The following is a 7794-nucleotide window of genomic DNA, read 5'->3' as shown; positions in this document are numbered from 1 at the left end:
CCCTTCAACCCAACAAGTAGTCTGCCTAGCAGCAGTCACACCCTTCAAACCAACAATAGCCTGCCTAGCAGCAGTTACACCCTTCAACACAACAATAGTCTGCCTAGCAGCAGGTACACCCTTCAACCCAACAATAGTCTGCCTAGCAGCAGTGCACCCTTCAACCCAACAATAGCCTACCTAGCAGCAGGTGCAACAATAGTCTGCCTAGCAGTTACACCCTTCAACCCAACAATAGTCTACCTAGCAGCAGTCACACCCTTCAACCCAACAATAGTCTGCCTAGCAGCAGTCACACCCTTCAACCCAACAATAGTCTGCCTAGCAGCAGTCACACCCTTCAACCCAACAATAGTCTACCTAGCAGCAGTCACACCCTTCAACCCAACAATAGTCTGCCTAGCAGCAGTTACACCCTTCAACCCAACAATAGTCTGCCTAGCAGCAGTTACACCCTTCAACCCAACAATAGTCTGCCTAGCAGCAGTTACACCCTTCAACCCAACAATAGTCTACCTAGCAGCAGTTACGCCCTTCAACCCAACAATAGTCTACCTAGCAGCAGTTACGCCCTTCAACCCAACAAAAGTCTACCTAGCAGCAGGTGCACCTTTCAACCCAACAATAGTCTACCTAGCAGCAGTCACACCCTTCAACCCAACAATAGCCTGCCTAGCAGCAGTCACACCCTTCAACCCAACAATAGTCTGCCTAGCAGCAGTTACACCCTTCAACCCAACAATAGTCTGCCTAGCAGCAGTTACACCCTTCAACCCAACAATAGTCTGCCTAGCAGCAGTTACACCCTTCAACCCAACAATAGTCTACCTAGCAGTAGTCACACCCTTCAAACCAACAATAGTCTGCCTAGCAGCAGTCACACCCTTCAAACCAACAATAGTCTACCTAGCAGCAGTCACACCCTTCAAACCAACAATAGTCTACCTAGCAGCAGTCACACCCTTCAAACCAACAATAGTCTGCCTAGCAGCAGTCACACCCTTCAACCCAACAATAGTCTACCTAGCAGCAGTCACACCCTTCAAACCAACAATAGTCTGCCTAGCAGCAGTCACACCCTTCAACCCAACAATAGTCTACCTAGCAGCAGTCACACCCTTCAACCCACCAATAGTCTGCCTAGCAGCAGTCACACCCTTCACCCCAACAATAGTCTGCCTAGCAGCAGTCACACCCTTCAACCCAACAATAGTCTGCCTAGCAGCAGTTACACCCTTCAACCCAACAATAATCTATCTAGCAGCAGTCACACCCTTCAAACCAACAATAGTCTGCCTAGCAGCAGTTACGCCCTTCAACCCAACAATAGTCTACCTAGCAGCAGTTACGCCCTTCAACCCAACAAAAGTCTACCTAGCAGCAGGTGCACCCTTCAACCCAACAATAGTCTACCTAGCAGCAGGTGCACCCTTCAACCCAACAATAGTCTACCTAGCAGCAGGTGCACCCTTCAACCCAACAATAGCCTACCTAGCAGCAGGTGCACCCTTCAACCCAACAATAGTCTACCTAGCAGCAGGTGCACCCTTCAACCCAACAATAGTCTGCCTAGCAGCAGTCACACCCATCAACCCAACAATAGTCTGCCTAGCAGCAGTCACACACTTCAACCCAACAATAGTCTGCCTAGCAGCAGTTACACCCTTCAACCCAACAATAGTCTGCCTAGCAGCAGTTACACCCTTCAACCCAACAATAGTAGCAGCACACCCTTCATCCCAACAATAGTCTGCCTAGCAGCAGTTACGCCCTTCAACCCAACAATAGTCTGCCTAGCAGCAGTCACACCCTTCAACCCAACAATAGCCTACCTAGCAGCAGGTGCACCCTTCAACCCAACAATAGCCTACCTAGCAGCAGGTGCACCCTTCAACCCAACAATAGCCTACCTAGCAGCAGGTGCACCCTTCAACCCAACAATAGCCTACCTAGCAGCAGTCACACCCTTCATCCCAACAATAGTCTACCTAGCAGCAGGTGCACCCTTCAACCCAACAATAGTCTACCTAGCAGCAGTCACACCCTTCAACCCAACAATAGTCTACCTAGCAGCAGGTGCACCCTTCAACCCAACAATAGTCTACCTAGCAGCAGGTGCACCCTTCAACCCAACAATAGTCTACCTAGCAGCAGGTGCACCCTTCAACCCAACAATAGTCTACCTAGCAGCAGTTACGCCCTTCAACCCAACAATAGTCTACCTAGCAGCAGGTGCACCCTTCAACCCAACAATAGTCTACCTAGCAGCAGGTGCACCCTTCAACCCAACAATAGTCTACCTAGCAGCAGGTGCACCCTTCAACCCAACAATCGTCTCTATACATTTTAGAAATATTATTTTTTTTCTCTAGTTATACCACTCACAAAACATGAAGTATGACATCATAAAGACTCTGCTTAATAATGAACCCAGCAAACCATACCACGGTCTGGAGTTTTGAGACTCTCTGACCGCGGGTTCAATCCGCCCGTGATATGGTTTGTTTACAATCGTGTCATTACGATTTCGTGAGTCATGAACTCAGCATTTTGTAATTTCTTTCTTAATTTCTTTTAAAAAATGTAAACAAATGCAGAATAACATCATCCCAGTCCTGAGTCTAAGATAATATGACTCACGAAATCCTATTGACACGATTGCAAACCAACCACAGTACTGGTTGGGATTGAACTCCCTCTGGGATGGAGTTTTACAGCTCGCTCACCGTGAGTTCCAACCCCACCTATGCAGTGATTTCTAAGATATTATATTTACTCTTATGGGAAACTTAGGTTTGCATAAGGTAAATCACTCGTTTTACGTATGCGAAGCTATTGTTCTGGTCTGCATCTCAAGTTATGACAGAGGATCTAAAGGGAAATTGAGATTCGAGTAACGTAATTTTAATTATCGTTTAAAGATTCATTCGGTCCTTAAGTGAGAGATAACTTAATATCTGTCATATATATGGTTTTTCCGTTAGATTCAGATTGATTACCGAAGATTTATGGCAATGAACAATTTTTCACTCTGCTTATTCGGCAGAAATACCCTTCCCTAAGCCAAACCTAATTCTCCGGTTTGGCTTACACAGCATGGCATTCATGTTTATATATATAAGCCATATATGTGTAAAAGGTTATAAAAATTCTGGCAATCCTTTCTCCTGTATAAGTTGCTAATGTGCGTGGATGTAGTACAGATGATAAGAAAAAGATTATTGCCAGTGTTATGTATGAAAACAAGCTGGATATTATAGCTCTTAGTGAAACAAAGCTGAATGGGGTGGGGAAGTTTTAGTGGGAAGAAATAAATGGGATTAGATCAGGAATATTTAATAGAATTGGAACAAAGGAAGGAGTAAAAATTATGCCGAAGGATCAGTAATGGCAGGAAAAGAGGGAATATAATTCCATAACTTCCAGGACTATGTGTATTAAAATAAGGGTCGGATACAAAAAGTGGATTATACTATGTGTCTATTCAACTCAATAGGAGAGGAGACAGAAAGGTGATTTGAACCACTTGAGAATCATTGTGTTTGGAAACTGAATGAACTTTGTATAGAAAGAGGTTTGGTAATAGGTATTACATATTTTAATAAAAAGAGAATAGTTTGCTGGAATATGTCGATGGGCAGACATTTGAATGTGCATATATATAGAGGGACAACAGATACATCAGATCACTATTTAGTTGTAGTTTCAGTGAGAGTAAAAGATAGATGGAGTACAAAGAGAATGGCATAAGCAGGCAAGAGAGAGAAGAAGGTTTATAAACTAAAAGAGGAGGCAGTTAGGTTAAGATTAAGCCTAGTCGCCGAGTTTGGCCTAAAAAGCAAGGGTGTTTTCTGCTGTGTATATATATATATATATATATATATATTTATATATATATATATATATATATATCATATATATATATATATATATATATATATATATACATATATATATATATATATATATATATATATATATATATATATATATATATATATATATATATATATATATATATATATATATATATATATATATATATATATATAATTGATTTTAAGTAATATTGAACAAGTTTTAAATTATCCTACTTAGCTTCTTATGGCATCTGTATCTGAGTGGTCTAAAGTGTCACTTGAGGAGCTATGCCACTTTAGTGTACCTTTTCTTAAAGCTATGTTTGGATCCTGCCTCCACTACATCACTTTCCAGATTATTCTACTTCCTGACAACTCTATCACTGAAGAAATATTTCCTAGCAACCCTGTGACTCATCTCAGTCTTTAACTTCCAACTGTGACCCCTTGTTGCTATGCTCCATCTTTGGAACTTCCTTACTCTGTCCACCCTATCGATTCCTCTCAGTATTTTAAATGTCGTCACCATATACCCCCTCCCTCTCCTGTCTTCCAATGTCGACAGGTTGATTTCCCTTAACCTCTCCTCGTAGGACATGCCTCTTATATCTGGGACTATTCTCGTTGCAAACCTTGCACTTTCTCTAATTTCCTTCCTGATGTGTTTGACCAGGTGTGGATTCCAAACTGGTGCTGTATACTCCAATATGGGCCTGACGTACATTGTGTACAAGGTCCTGAACGATTCCTTATTGAGATGTCGGAATGCTATTTTTAGGTTTGCTAGTCGCCCACATGCTGCAGCAATTTTTTGGTAGATGTGCACCACTAAGATACGTTTCCTTGAGTGCGGTTTGTAGTCTTTGGCCACCTACACTGTACTCTGTCTGCCGTCTTCTTTGCCCTTCCACAATCATCATGACTTCGCACTTGTTTGGGTTGAACTCTAGGATTCATTTCCAGGACCAGCCTTGCCTGGTCCTCCTCAAATTGAATTCTCATCATTAACTTCACATCGTCTGCAAACAGGGATACTACTGAGTCTATTCCTTCCATCATGTCATTCACATACACCAGAAACAGCACTGGTTCTAGGACTGAACCCTGTGGAACCCTGTTCGTCACTAGCGCCCACTCTGGTCCTGTCTGGTCCTCCAGCTTTTCACTAATTTCTTGTGAGGAACTGTGTCAAAATCTTTCTTGAAGTCCAAGAAAATGCACTCTATCCACCCCTCTCTCTGTTGTCTTAATGCTCTCACCCTGTCAGAGAACTTCAGGTGCTTTGTGACACAGGATTTCCCGTCCCTGAAACCATACTGGTTGTCGTTGATAAGCTCATTATTTTCTTTCTAGGTGCTCCACCACTCTTCTGACAATCTTCTCCATGACTTTGCTTACTATACATGTCAATGATACTGGTCTGTAGTTTAATGCTTCGTGGCTGTCTTCCATACCTCAGGTAGTTGCCCAGTTTCAATGGACGTGTTGAAGATTGTTGTTAGTGGAACACAGAGTTAATCTGCTCCCTCTCTCAGGACCCAAGGAGAGAGGTTATTTGGCCCCATCACCTTCGAGATATCTAGTTCACTTAGAAGCCTCTTCACTTCCTCTTCGGTTGTATCTGTTGTGTCCATCACTTGTGCATCCCACCTCTCTGTCTTACTGGAGTCCTTTCTGTCTCCACTGTGAATACTTCTTTGAATCTCATGTTGAGCTCACACACTGCAAGGTTCTTTCTTGTAAACCCCTCTCCTTCCTTCCTCAGGCTGATTGCATGGTCTTTAACTGTTCCTTTCTTCCTGATGTGACTGTACAACAGCTTTGAGTAAGACTCGATTTTTGCTGCTGTGTCGTTTTCGTATTGTCGTTGGGCCTCCCTCCTTATCTGTGCATATTAATTTCTTGCTCTTCGAATACTCTCCTTGTTCTTCTGGGTCCTTTGCCTTTTTTACTTCTTCCATTCTCTAGCTCACTTAGATTTAGCCTCTCTACACCTTTGGATGAACTAAGAGGTCGTCCTGTCCTTGTCATTATGTCTGTTGCTCTTGGGTACAAATCTCTCCTCTGCTTTCTTAAATAATGTTGTCACATATTCCATCATCTCATTTACTGTTTTCCCTGCAAGTTCTCTGTCCCACTGACCTCGTTCAGGAAATTCCTCATGCCTGTGTAGTCCCCTCTCTTGTAATTTGCCTTCATTCTTCCTGCCTCCCTCTTCACTTGTAACTCTACTATGTAATCGAAGTTTAGAACCACGTGATCGCCAGCTCCGAGGTTCCGAGGGGCGTTTCATATGTAATGTTCTCAACATTTGCACTGTTCAAGGTGAATACTATGTCCAGTCTTGCTGGTTCCTTCCCTCCCTTCTCTTTGGCAGTGTCCCTAACGTGTTGATGTATGAGGTTCTTCCAGTACCACCTCCAGCATCTTAGCCCTCCACGTTTCTTAACCCCCATGTGGCTCCAGTTTTTCCCAGTTGATTTCTTTGTGATTAAAGTCAAACACAACCAATAGCTTTGCCTTCCCAATAAGGGCCCTAATGGCCACCTTAGCCCGTGTATTAGCCATCACTCCGTTATTCTTATCATATTCTTGTTTTGACCTCCTGCTATTCTGTGGTGGGTTATACATCACTGTAATCACCATCTTGGGACCTCCTGTCTGAAGTGTTTCTCTTATGTAGTTCCTTGCTTCTCCTCTTTTCCCCTCTCTCCAACTCCTAAAAATCCCATTTGTTTTAGATGAGCAGTACCACTCCTCCATCCTCCTGTTCCCTCTGTCTTTCCTCAGGATCTGATATCCAGCTGGAAAGATGGAATTTGTTATTATTCCTTAGAGCTTGGTTTGTGTGATGGCTATGATGTATTGTGGTGTCTCTGATTGTTTCACGCGATCCCTCCCACTTATTCGTTATACCTTCAGCATTGGTGTAGTATACCTCACTTCTCTCTGTAACATTGCATGTGCGTGTGTGTGTGTGTGTGTGTGTGTGTGTGTGTGTGTGTGTGTGTGTGTGTGTGTGTGTGTGTGTGTGTGTGTGTGTGTGTGTGTGTGTGTGTGTACTCACCTAGTTGTACTTACCTAGTTGTGGTTTCAGGGGTCGAATCCAAGCTCCTGGCCCCACCTCTTCACTGGTCGCTACTAGGTCACTCTCCATGAACTGTGAGCTTTATCATACCTCTGCTTAAAGCTATGTATGGATCCTGCCTCCACTACATCGCTTCCCAAACTATTCTACTTCCTGACTACTCTGTGGCTGAAGAAATACTTCCTAACATCCCTGTGATTCATCTGTGTCTTCAACTTCCAACTGCGTCCCTTTGTTGCTGTGTCAAATCTCTGGAACATCCTGTCTTTGTCCACCTTGTCAATTCCTCTCAGTATTTTGTATGTCGTTATCATGTCCCCCCTATCTCTCCTGGTTAATTTCCCTTAACTTCTCCTCGTAGGACATACCTCTTAGCTCTGGGACTAGTCTTGTTGCAAACCTTTGCACTTTCTCTAGTTTCTTTACGTGCTTGGCTAGGTGTGGGTTCCAAACTGGTGCCGCATACTCCAATATGGGCCTAACGTACACGGTGTACAGGGTCCTGAACGATTCCTTATTAAGATGTCGGAATGCTGTTCTGAGGTTTTCTAGGCGCCCATATGCTGCAGCAGTTATTTGGTTGATGTGGGCTTCAGGAGATGTGCCTGGTGTTATACTCACCCCAAGTTCTTTTTCCTTGAGTGATGTTTGTAGTCTCTGGCCCCTTAGACTGTACTCCGTCTGCGGTCTTCTTTGCCCTTCCCCAATCTTTGCACTTGGTGGGGTTGAACTCTAGGGGCCAATTGCTGGACCAGGTCTCCAGCCTGGCCAGATCCTTTTGTAGTTCTGCCTGGTCTTCGATCGAATGAATTCTTCTCATCAACTTCACGTCATCTGCAAACAGGG

The 7794-nt window shown here is 43.6% G+C and overlaps 1 protein-coding gene across 1 annotated transcript in view; it reads right to left on the bottom strand.

Annotated features, from left to right (window-relative positions):
- LOC128688202 (cell adhesion molecule Dscam2-like) overlaps nucleotides 1-7794 on the bottom strand; it is a 297471-nt gene that overhangs the window by 268442 nt on the left and 21235 nt on the right. The gene's annotated exons all lie outside the window — the stretch shown is intronic.

The sequence above is a fragment of the Cherax quadricarinatus genome, chromosome 19, assembly GCF_038502225.1.
Source record: "Cherax quadricarinatus isolate ZL_2023a chromosome 19, ASM3850222v1, whole genome shotgun sequence".
Lineage (NCBI taxonomy): Eukaryota > Metazoa > Arthropoda > Malacostraca > Decapoda > Parastacidae > Cherax > Cherax quadricarinatus.
The sequence above is the reverse complement of the archived record's forward strand: the minus strand, read 5'-3'. Positions and strand labels throughout refer to the sequence as shown.